Here is a 13913-nt window from a genome sequence, read left to right as displayed (position 1 = left end):
AGAAATGGCCAGAATAGGGCCAATTTAAGAATAGTACAGTTAAAAAAATCTCTCATGAGATGGATGAGGCACAGATTTATTACAAATAATTATGGTGATGTGATGTTGATGGTTCTGAATCATCAAGGTCATGTTGACTATATGTATAAAAAAAATCCTTGTTTTATTTTGTGGTAATAGATGAAAAATATATTATTTTATGAATGTAGTTTAATCTCCAGTTTTTGAAATGATGATGATAGTCTGATTAAGTATTGAACGCTCATTGGTCGCTTATTATATCATCAGGTTTTATCGACCAATTAAAATTCAGATTGAAGTCAAATTATGACTAACATGATTTAGATCGTTGCTTAGTCTTATTTTATAGTATTGTAAAATTTGTTTAAATGTCAATGTCCTGTTATTGTTATTGCACAAACGTATTGATTTGAAATAGTTTGCACATAGCATTTGGTTTGAAGTGTTATTACTTATTAGCACTACAAAATTTGTATTGCAAATTTATGCATTCGAAAGAATTTTGTAATATTAACTCATAACCGTTATATCGAGTCAACAAAAGCTGGACAACCTTGGTCCATGCAACAGTGGCTTGATACAGATGGGCGACGTAGTATTTTGCTAATTTACCTTGTTTAAATGAACTTCTTTGGGCGTTATTTGAATATCGTAGTGTTTTTTTTAAGTATTGTAATGTTCGAATAAAATGTTTTATTTTTAACAGTATTGATCTCCATATTCTTTAATTTTTTTGATCACGGCCATGGGTCACCTGATGGTCCGCCCTCACCTGTAGTTGCCGATATTGAAAGAAATCCAATTACTATATAAAATATATGTAGGGGTGTATTGTCTAACAACATCGATGTCTCTCTGGCGGGATTAAGTATGTTGTTACATATTTCTATAGACTAAACCATTTCAATGAAATTTTAATGGTTGTTTGTTAATTGATGAAGGCAGCACACATTTGTTGATGTATCTGTTACGTATCTAAGATTATTAAAAGTGAAGTCAAAAATTATAAATTTGAAATCTATTAATAGAAATGAAAATTATTTAAACCATTAAGTGTTAATAAGTTTCTTTAAATATATAATTCTGAACATATTATACTTGAAAAAATTACAAAATTATAAATGGCTTGTACGATATTCCAAATAAACGTCTTACATATTGAAAAAAAATAACAAATACTTTTATTAAACCAATATATTCAATAATTTGTAACAATACAAATTAAATGATTACTTTAAAACAATAACAATATATATATTAGTTTCAACGTCGTTAAAAATTATAATGTTTATTCAATGTTAATTCAAATTAATTAAAATAATGAGTTTACAGGAGGATTTTTCTTAAACATGTTGTTGAAGGTAACATCTTTATTATAAAAAAAAAAACATTTTGGCAAATAATATATTATATAGGTAACAAAGAATAACTTGTATATTATTTAGAATTAAACGACACGTTACGTTACGTTAATGTAGTGTCTACAATAGTACTGTATATAGAAATAGAGAGACGACAAGAAGACATAGCTTATACAAATATTTAATTTAATTGTGTTTGTGTGTTTATTTATTATAGAATGTTTATTCCTTCCAAATAAATACAATTTAATTATACTAATTTTCCTCCTTCGTAGAAAAAAGAACAAAATTCTTAAATGTTGGCTAATATGTGTCTTATTTCGGCTGCTTAGTAACTAGCGAGATTTTCCCTTGGGGTCGTTTCTTATATTTGTCTCGGAGTAATTTTTTTTCATAACTGAATACCGAGTAGAATGGCAGTGGCATCACCGTCGAGGATACTGGCAGGAGATCTGTAACAGATAACAGAAAATATTATTTAAAAAAATATAAAATATTGTGTTAAAACTGGAAAAATATATACATAATACCATTGGCTTCGTGTAGAGCTGTCTTAGTAGGTACTATTCAAAACCAAGTCTACTATTAAATGTAAATATTTTATAAATCATAATGATTTGGTTCGGTTTGAATAATAATAAAATTAAACGACCAGTTTTTGACAATCTTAAATCATATAGTTGGCAGGCATATATAAAGACTTGTAGAGCATCTAAGAAATGGAAGCCTATTAGATCGGGCCTCTCAAGTGTGCCATAAAGCTTTAAAAGCCACAGATATAACTAACATTATATCCTTAAAGAATTAGAGTCAGATACAGAGTCCCGTGTAATGCGCGTTCATAGTGACGACGCGCCGCACACGCGGAATCCATCTCGCACATAATAATAACTCGAAATGTTTGAACCTGTCCGGGCTGCGTATGCGATGCAGGATGGACTGAGTCTACGTTTAAGTCTACTAACTAACGAAAGGTGTCTGTGGATACCCGATTGGAATGAAGTTGTTTTCATATATTATGTATTAAATAACAGATAAAATAAAATAAATTAATAACGATTGAGAGTAATTAAATGACATTTTTATTAAAATCCCGTGAGATATTAAAATAACAAGAATAAAGTTTAAAATAAAATTTTATATAATAGAAAGAGACAGAGAATTAGAAAGAGAGGGAAAGGTCGCCTGGAGCATAACGCGTGATGATTGTACCTGTTTACTTTACTGTAAGCCACGTAAAATAACTACGTTTCAAAAAGATATACTACTGTCTACGTAGAAATAGTTCTATCTTGTTAAATATACAATAAAGTTCTCATATCCTGTGTAATAGTGTATTCTAACCAGGTTATAGATTTCGTACAGGCATATATGGGTGTGTATGTATCAGTCGCTAATCAATTAATCTTCCGCCAAACATGAATATTCTTTATTGTCGTATTCTTTCTTGGAGAGTAATTGAGCCAATGTAATAACCGGCAGAAGGGATATAATCTTCCCAAGATTGACGTCCTATTGACTGTTTAAGGAGTAGCTTATACTTCTACAATGTCTAAGAGCGGAAGAGTCTCTTTAACTTTATATTTTTATGTTTAATAAAATATTTTACATTTTACAGTTGTGTGATTTTGATCAATAAATTAATACAGTTTCTTATTACACAATGAGGCAAATATAGGTATGTTTTGTATTACACTGTGTTATACTCTATTTTCTATTGTTTTTACATTTATTCTTTACGTGAGATTTTTTTTATTAAAGTTTTCGTAATTTTAACAATGTCATAAAGTATCTACATATAAAGTGATTACTTATAGATAGTACATTCCTTTACATATTAAGGAGAGTTATTCGAAGAATATATTTTGAGAGAATACAATATTTAAAATTTAAGTCAGAGATTTTCTGACGTTTCAGCGTGGAGCTGTATAAATTTCTGCGGGGCGATGATATTCACATGCAGAATTCTTTTCTGATTTAAATCATATGAAAATTCTAAACTCTTAACCAATCTTGGTGCCGGATGAAACTGACGGCTTTTAAAAACTTTTCATCTGTTATTTATCTTACCTCATAAAATAGCTCAAACTGTATATTAAGCGTTATATATTTCGAAAACAAATTTTAAAAATGTACGAGAACGAACCTTGAATAAGAAAATCTTATTTATCTTCACATCTAGACGTTATTGAAGTATTTCGAGGTTGGATTTTGAGATTATTAAAGTTTAATTACGAGTTTTTATGTATGTCTTTGTGTGTTTCCGTTATGTGTATATTTGTGCAATCGTTTCTTTCTTATATTATTTTTTAGATAACGATATTGTGTTCAAATTGATTTCTATCGACAAGAAATTGTACAAGGAATACCTGATTAAGTTTTCTTCTGATATATGCATATAAATAAACTGCATTAGATGTATAGCAATTATTTTCTTTAAGAACCAAGGAATAAAGGCTTTTTGCACGCTTCTTTTAGAAGCGCGCCCTATTGCAATTTCATCATAAAAACTCACATCAGTTTGGACAAACAAACGAAACAAGCAAATATAATATTTCGATATATACTTTATAATATATAAAGAATATTTTGATTTATTTTATCATTTCCAATATTTGTAATTTATTTTATAGCAGTTTTTTGCACATTTTCAACTTTGAAGAATTTCTGCATTCTTCTTCAACCCCAATTTTACCCCTTTGAATAGGTTTTAAAAATAGAGTAGGCTATGTCCTTCCTTGAGATCCGACCTTTTTTCATACCAAATATCCTCAAAAATCGAAACAGTTTAGCTGTAAAGTGTAACAGACAGACAGAGAGGGTAACTTTTTAAAATATATTATTCGTATAAATAATCTAACCTACATAATACGCTAAATTGATTGTATTTTTCTTTATTTCATGTAAGTGATAATTTACGAAGGTTGTACACTACAGTTATCAGTTTTCGAAAACATATTTATAAAATTTTATATTTTATTCGATAACTCAGCGTATTCGTTCAAATTTTTACAGCATTTGAAGCAATTCTGCTTTGAAAGCAAAACCATCGAAGCTGAAGGTAGTTTATTTACTGCACTAACACACTACGAACGTACTACGTTGGTTTGATGGAAATCAAAGGATATTGAGGGTTTGTGTGGAAAAAAACATATTTACGATCGATGTTCGTTTTTATTGCATTTATTTGCTTTCGGTACTTAAACGGTATAAAAAAATTATTTGACAGTGATTTAAGGGCGCTTGATGCTCATCATTCTTAGGAATATTTTTTCAGGTTGTAACTTTATAGTTGCGCAAGTAGTTGAGTAATTATTATTTGCTCTGATAATAATTACTTCAATCGCCTCTCATGACACCCTTGGTTTTTGATAAAGGCGCTTATTATTATTTTTTTATTCGTTCTCAATAATTAAGTATATACTTTTTATTTTTATTTTGATTATAATTTTTATATAGGAACAGGTAAATAACTTATATCATTTAATAAGGTTTTTGTACAATATGGTGATGACACATGAATTAAGGTGTGGTCATTAGGATTATTTATACTAAGTACAAGGTCGAGTATTTGTAAATTGGAGGCGTCCTTTAAAGCGTACACCAATAACATCACTGAGTATCATACGACCGCTTTACTATATGACATGTTCTTTAATATACAGGTGTCCCGGAAATCAACGTCAAGCCGATAAAGGGCGATTGGTGGGGGTAATCGGAAAAATAAAAAAAAAAATTTTTTATAAACAATTAAAAAAATATATTGGCTTTTTGAAATTGACAGTCTTTCAAGCTTTGTGACTACGAATCTTGACCATGTTTTGATTATTTTTTGTGTAACGGGTCCCTGAATAACCTTTTTATAAATTGTAATCTAAAATCGATACAAAAATAACTCACTTTTAGAAAAACATCATTTTATTGCGCAACCATTACGCAAAAAAGATTACATCATCCATCTTTATAAGATTGTCATGTAAAAAAAATGTACTGCACTCCTTTGGCAAGTGGCTTTAAAAGATGGCGCATTTAGTCTGGATTCTAAAATGGTACTACACTTAGTAGCCCAGACTAGCCACCAAACATTAGGTAGAAAAATGACATTACATTTACATTTGTTATGACTAAATACGTATACGTAGATCTATATATAATTCTGCAGGGTCTCCTATCGGAATTATAAACATCCTGAGATACGGTGATTTTTATTTATATGTGAATTCCTACGGGCAGATTTAAGTCACGGTGGTTATGGCTGAGTTTAGGCAATATCAAGTTGAAAACTCCGGATTGATAGTGAGAATTTATTGGCAGGAAAACCAATATTTTTTATTGCCCCCATTCGTAGTTTTAGCCTCGGACTTCGGAATCTGTAGTCTGAAAAGTTACCAACTGGGCTTATAAGGCAAATCAATAAGCAGTACACAATCTAACACATATAATATACTTAGACATGGCTGGCATTTGTAAGACGCTATCGTTTTGTTTAATTTAGTAGAAAAAGTTTTACGTTATTTCGAATATTAGTTCAAAGTTATAATGATGTTTGTTTGTTGAATAAATAAATACTAAGAGGTGTATATTAATGTGTTTAACATTTATTTATGGAAGGTGGAACTAAAATGTTTTAATGTTCCAAACATCTACCGGTAGCGTTGAGTTCGAAAGTTTTCAGGAAAACAGTGACCGTTTCAGCTTAGGTTAATTGAATGTTGTTGTTTTTAGAGTTTCACTCATTCGTGCATGTTTTTATTACTGAAGTTCGTGCGAGTTGCTAACTGGATGTTGCTTATGTGAATATTTTTAACACGTAAACTTTATTTAATTATAAACATACATTCTAGTATTCAGAAAGGTAATGTGCATTGTGCACGTTGAACTACTAGTAAAAAATAAATTTAAATTCTTTTGCTAAAGCTAGCTTAATTAAATTAATAAACCCAATATAAATATTAATTTTTATTCCATGCCGAAATCACTTTAGACGTATAATGTGTATATTTTAATAACTTATTTAATGTAATTATATATCCGTACAGCAAAAGCACATACGAACAAATAATGTAGAGTATAGATAGACAATGCGACAGGTTTCTCGCTGACATAAGAGCTCTTTAAGTATTCTTGACCGTGGCCTGCTCGCGCAAGGTCGACCGAGTCGGACCTTTTACGCGTAAATATAACTGCGGTTATACCGCTATGGTTGTTTTATACACTGCTTTGTATGACTGGCATTATTTTTATGAATACAGAATAGAATGTTTTTTTTTTTAAATGGAACACACGTTTTTAAATAATGATCTAATATATTTACAGTTTAAAGTATTGTCTATATTTCAGTTGTTGTCTATTGCATAATAAAAATTGAATTTATGAAAATAATTTTTTTGGTTTGAATACTATAGAAAATGATAACAATGGAATTATTTTATTCAGTGTCGACAAAATATGAATATGAAATATATATATATATTATACTGTGTTATATCCATATTACACATATTTTTGAAATATATATAATAATTATGAAAATGTTTTCTTTTTGATCTTTGTAATGTATCTACGATTCAATATTTCGGAATTTTTGACTTAACTATAAATTTATATAAAGGAAAATTTTACATAGTCTGGTTTTATTGATATATTTCAATGTAGTAGTTTTATTTCAAGTTTAAATTACTTGATAGTTAAGATGAACTGTATTATAAGCATATATAAAATGTCTAAGTGCTTTTTAACTTGTATGGCTTATTATTTAAAACTAGAACTTCGACATTTGTATTTTACAATTTTGTTATTGTCGTCGTTAGTAAAAATTTAACAAGAATTCGTTATTTTAATATTGATGTTTTTAAAATACCATTTTAAATGTCATCCCAACGAAGCCGTCGAAAAAGTTAAAAATAATTCTGTAAACTGCTGTTGACTTTTGCAAAAATATTTAACATATAACATATATGTATGTATAGTAACAAAAATAAAACTTTAAGTCAGAAATAATAAAATAACAATAAAAGAATAATTGTGCACTCAAATTAATAATTCTAAAATTTTGTCTATCATGTTGCTCGACTTAAAATCCAGTACATTCGTATAAAATAATATGACGATCCATAAGAAAACGAATAACTTGTAAGTTAATTATTTATAATAATTTTCTGTAAGTTTTAATATCGTTTAATATTCATTGCAAATTAACTTTTAAATATCGTTTTCGAATTATAAATACCTTTATATTGGTGTATTTTCATAAAATCTTCCAAACCTAAAATCTAACTAATAAACTGCTACTAAAAATCACTTTTTTATAGCCGTATTGTGGTGGTTGTGTGTGGTGTAGTCAAAGGCACAAGTTAATTTAGCTTAACTGTCAATGGTATGAGCACTTGACCTAACTGCCTTGTATTCTAAGCTACCTTTGCAATAACTCAAATACCGTAATCATATTAAAGAGAAGTCATGGTACTAATTTTGGATTTAATGAAAATATATAATATAATACATATTTTTGTATTTCCAACCAGTGCTGTATGCAAATTAATTGCGTAGGCGATGTCGATTCGCTACCAAATTGAAAACTCGTATATCCATTTATGTTGTAAGCGTTGTTTACGTGCAAGTAAATTAAGACGACGAATAATTAAAAAAATAAAAATAATTAATATTTAAAGTTCGTGTAATGGAAATATTAATAATATTTTTTTAATTCGAAAATCATAGAAGTACTGGAAGCTATATCATAGACCGTTCGATAAAAAGCCTTTAGCAGTTAGTTCTTCAAGCGCGAAGGACTATTCGTTCAAAATGCTGTCCTTACACAACAGTAAAGAAAAAACGTATTGAGATTACAACTTGTATGCATTCAAATTCATATAACGAAGACCCATTATTTTGACTTTCGAATTCGACTTAACAACGGCTTTGTCTAACAGTTGAACTTTATTGGATGGAATGGGATTAATGAGTAATATATTACCTTGCATTTAATGATAACCTAACGAGCTGTGCCTTGGCCCTTGCGGCATGCTAACTTCATACACCAGGAGAACATAAGCATTTGCATCTCATTAACTAAATACCAGTAAACTAACTTATACTTAACTAACTTACGTACAGCTAACTAAATGTCAGATTAGTTGACATTTATGTTTACTGCTACGCTCCTTTACATTTTAGCTTAAGTTATTAAGTTATGTAGTCTTCAATTTTCATCAATGAATAAACTATTTTTTTTTAAATATTCTAATTCGATTCATACTCGTACTTCCTGAGCTAAGGCGTCTTCAAACATATAACTTTTTGGTGGTAGGGTTGTGTGGAAACCTAGGTAGCTACCATCTGTTAATTAAAACATTAATTCGTAAAAAAATGTCTGCATCTAAATCGTCTTTTTTTTGTACCATAATATTTGATAGTACTCCAGAAGGCTATGTAAGACTATGCTCTATGTAGAAGGACTCTGTAATAATAGTTACCATATTAATAGTTAAACAAGACAACTAAATAATGATAATAATATACCAGCACATATTCTACCTCCAAACAACGAATTTTAGTGTTGTTGTGTTCGAGTTTTAAAGGAGTGGCTAGTGAACTTCCACAAGGCATATATTTTATCCCAAGGTTAAAAGCGCATTGACAAAACCGGGTACGGTTAATATTTCTTACAAAGCCAACGTCCATCAGAGGTGGTGACCACTTACCATCAGATGGCTCATTTGTCAGTCCGCCTACTTATTTTAAATAAAACGAATGAAAATGTATACCGATAAAGTGTTTCTAAACTGAAAATTAATTTATTTCATGACTAATTTTAATTAACAACTACACGCTATCCAACGTTCGCCATATAAATTTATATAAACGGCGACAATAGGCACCTCTGATGAATGCAGTTCGACGGAATCGTTAGTTAGAGCCGATGTGACATTTTTACCCATCAAGTGGCCGAACCGACGCCACACCGATGTCAGTTCGGGACAAATATTTCTGCCGATTGAAATAATGTAATGTGTTTTTGTTTGTGACTGTACATTATTGGTGTTGCTATACGAAAGTTTTAACTTGTTAAATAAACAATGCGGTTTTACGTAAATAATTCGGTTTATTTTGTACGTAGTGTCCATCCGTGGTTCTTTACCTGTACATACGAGAGGGGAGATGGGTTCACGTATTAGATAAAATATTTTCTTTTTCATACTACTGACAATGGATATGCTAAATTACATGATGATCGGTCGAGGAGTTGAGTCATGAAAGCATAAAAAATAAACGTTTTCATTTATAATATATATTTTATTATTTAATGGGCTACCAACCTGGGGTACTAAGATATTATAATAGGTATTTGTCTCAACTTGTGTGTTGACTAGAATGACACTACAGAAAATATTATCCATACCCTACATTGTCAATGCGCCACTAACCTCGGGAACTGTCTACTGTTACACTGCCGCAGCCATCAAACCAGATCAATGCTGAGTATTGAGTATTGAATAAGCATTGTTTGGTAACGTAACAGCCTGTTAATATCCCACCACTGGCAAAGGCAAGCTCTCCCTTCGAGGAGAAGGATTTTGGAGCTAATTCCACAAAGCTGCTCTAATGTAGGTTGGCGGACAGACATATCGCAGTATTTCATTTAAATTAAAGATATTTTTCTTCACTGCTCATTCCGATATTAATTATAGCTGATGGTAAATTTAGCGGTGCTTGGGTTTGAACTTTGAATCCGTAATCATCGGTTAAGATGCACGCGTTCTAACCACTGTGCTATCCCAATTATCTAACCAATGATAAACATGATAAATATCATATGTATATCCATATTATCTATTACATAACTTCGCCAATACGTAAATGAAACATGTTTAAATAATATTACGGTAAGTTTATTTGAACAATAAATACAAAATTTTATGTTAAAAATTTACGTTTAAATATAATGATGTTAAATAAGGGTTTTATATAATCGTATATACAAAAATGTTTAAAATTTAAAATAACACTGTTAAAAAAACATGCTTTTCGAAATCGAAAGTGCAGCTACACTTCAACGCGTGCGCAGTTTCAAGGCAATTTTATTCTGCATAAAGTATATAAGAATATAATATTAATAAACTTGATCACCTTCCACAAATGTTACCACAGAACATAATAATAAAATATTTAATAAAAGTTATTCATATGGTGTAATATAAAATATTTAAATTATCAATTTTAAAAAATACGCTTTTGAAAGTGTTATTTATTTAACTAATCCAATAAAACCAAAACTAAATGAATGTAAACGCGTAAAGTTTGACTATGTACGTTCTGACCCTATCATCAGATCAACTAAGTTATGTTAAATTATTGTATTATCATGTGAATTATTTATTCTTGGTGAGATTCAAATCGATACGACAATTATAAGTAGACTTCCTACATTTTTACATACTGACTTATCATAATAAATAACATAATATTAAATATATATTATTATATTTTTAAATATATTTTATATATTTTGTATTTGATATTTAAAAATGTATTATACATGAATGAGAATAAATAAAGCAAAACATAATATTAATTTTGGTTCACAAGGTCATTTATATTGAAACATAAACATACAATGATAAATTCTTATATTTTTGGGTTCTTTGCGTTACGTAGAACAACTCACAAAAGTTTCATCAAAATCGGATTAATGGTGTAAAAACGCACAGATTTTTCAAGCCAAACTCTCTTTTATATTTATTAAGAAAAGAGTATATGCAACTGTTGTACTTATAATACATTCAAAAGTAATTATACTTTTTGCTTGAATTTAAAATAAATATATTTATTAATTTTATGTATTATATTCTGGCTTAAACCGCGATCACACCTTTTTTATGATGTTGCTCTATGTCAGCTCGTGACCACATCAGGCAACACGTTCGTAACGTCGTGGATAATATAAAAAATGTACGTTTAAAACTCGAACATAATATATAAAATGAAAAAACATATTGCGAAAGGTTAAATTGTACGATTTGATTTTAACTGTAACTGTATGTTTGTTTGATCGTCTAAAATAACTTAAAAAATAATAATAATACCAACTTGAAAATTAAACTATGAAATCTTATCTTAAACTAGTCCACCTTCCTTTAACTTCCTTTAACATAAAAGTCTCAACCAATCATATAAAAGTGTTAATTTCAAGAATTTTGTATGTTTTGTCTATAATCCAAAAATTCGAAAAGTGTTACTTCCTGAGCGATATAAAAGACTTCGTCGTTGACGGTGAAAAAATGTCATAGTTAATATTTATTAGTGTCAAGGGCTACGGTGACCACTTACTATCTACCAGTCTATTTGCCTTCCTAAGTGAAAAACAACATAAAATGATAATGAGACATACATTTTACATACAACCAGCTTCAATAATATGTTAATAGGGTTAAGATGCAAACATCACAAAGTTACTGTGGTTTTAGTAACTATACCTATATAATCTGAGATATACGGTTTCTCAAGGCCGAGCGCTTTGAATTCCTTATGAGCCGTAACTAGTTGCCGATAGATTAGATGTTGAATGTATGGACATTCTAGGCATTGGGTTCAGGTGCAATATAGGTTATAGAGAAATGCCTTACGTGCATAAATTTAACATGGTCAGTTGTATAGGTATTATATAAGCTTTTATGAAGAGAAACGGTTGCGAGTCCTCAATAGTTTGTATAGCGGTTTATATGTGCAAAGTTCCAAGTTCAATGTTAGATTCATATATTTAATATTTATATTAAATTTTATATTTTTTATACAATTTATAAACATTTTTTTTTGTATTTAGTATTATTATGCTTTTATTATTTTTTTTAAAGTATTAATAACTTTAAGCTCCTAATGCCAAATATTTTAGTTTAAATTTTCATAGTGTCAGATAAAAGTCTATTAATTCTGCTTTGTGTTGCGATTTTCCGTTCCATTTTTGGTTATTTATTACCGAAAAAATATATCTCACCGGGTTTCAAAACATTATCGGAGTCCCGCCGGTACAGCATCCCGCTGCTCCACGTAAAAAAATATCCGAATAACACAAAAAACAAGTAAAAATTCATTCTTCAAATGGCACGTATATACCAGGATCACAGAACCCGACAGCTGATATATTTCAACCTGTATTTATTTGACACTCTTCCGTGTCGCGGCGAGCGGCGTACACGAATAGACTCGAATAAAGTATCGTACGTATCGCTGACATTCTCGATACAGCCGGCTGGCGTTGCGAGATCGAAAATCTAATATGAATACCCTTTTGGTAAATACGTTCTAGGTATCGTTCGCGAGATCACCCGCTCTTGTAAATAATGTCAGACATGTGCCTAATAAAATTGAGGTGGTGATGCATTTTACGGATTCCACGTAGAAAGGATCGCTCGGATTGTATTCGAATTGACTGAAAATTGGAGTTTTCAACAGTTGCCTAACTTGTTTATTTTCATACCACTTACAATTCGAATTTATTTTAAGATTTTCCTACATTTCCTTGTAACATATTTGTCATATTAAATTCGGATTAAATATTATCAGAATATAATGGTTTTTAAGATCTATAACATACTACGTGTTAGAAAAGTCATAGCTTGAATACATAATATTTTATTTAATGTTATTATTATTTATAATGTGTATATTTTTATTAATTAGTAAATGACTCATTATATTAGAAGGATTCTGAAGTTTAATAGATATATTATAAATCAAGATAAATGTCAATAATTATAACAATAACATTCTCTATGATAGACCATCACTTTTAATATTAAATACAACAGTTAAGGAGAATATTATTGCAATCACTTTTTTCGACAAGTAGACATCTCTATGATGTCTCTTTGATCCAAAAATGTTAATATTGTCATAGCGATAATTGATTTTTTAGGAATTTATTTTGTTTTATTTTCTCAAATTTAATTATAACCCTTTAAAATTAAATGGTATGGACAATATATAAATGAGTACTCTCATGTATATATTGTCATAAGTACATGTGTGATTTACATAGTTAAATAGTCCACATTCATTAAAATTTTTGAATATTACAAAAAAAAAAAAAATACTGGATCACATACGAGTTAGTATCGTTTAAGTATTAGAGTTAAAAATGATTTTAGACAATAAAGTAATATTATGATGTAATGTAACAGTAATATATTAGGATTAGATACTCACAGTATTGCCTTAACGAGAAAATATTATGTTTTGTCATATTAAAAAAATAGTAATGTCATAAGTGCAATACCAAATGAACGACATTTTTACAAGTTTTACAAATATGTAGTAGGTAAATTAATCAATTATTTTTAACTACTGTGCAATGGGTTTTTGGAAAGAATGTCCTTCCATTGATATAATTGATTCACATAATTTCATCTTAACAGGGTTGTGGCTTTTCCTCAACGAATACACTTCATTTTATCGAAGAACATGCAATAACCAAAACGTAAGTAAAATCAAGTCCATAACATAGATCAGTCCGCATGTTATAGCAATAAAGTA

At 29.4% G+C, this 13913-nt stretch overlaps 1 long non-coding RNA gene across 1 annotated transcript; it reads right to left on the bottom strand.

Moving 5' to 3' along the window:
- Window positions 1-1400: 1400 nt before the first annotated feature.
- LOC113397399 (uncharacterized) lies at window positions 1401-12805 on the bottom strand. Its single transcript, XR_003368832.2, has 2 exons — window positions 12376-12805; window positions 1401-1834 (listed from the first exon to the last, which is right to left on the bottom strand). It is a non-coding gene; the product is annotated as an uncharacterized LOC113397399 (long non-coding RNA).
- Window positions 12806-13913: the final 1108 nt, after the last annotated feature.

This window comes from Vanessa tameamea, chromosome 3 (genome assembly GCF_037043105.1).
Source record: "Vanessa tameamea isolate UH-Manoa-2023 chromosome 3, ilVanTame1 primary haplotype, whole genome shotgun sequence".
Taxonomy (NCBI): Eukaryota; Metazoa; Arthropoda; class Insecta; order Lepidoptera; family Nymphalidae; genus Vanessa; species Vanessa tameamea.
The sequence above is the reverse complement of the archived record's forward strand: the minus strand, read 5'-3'. Positions and strand labels throughout refer to the sequence as shown.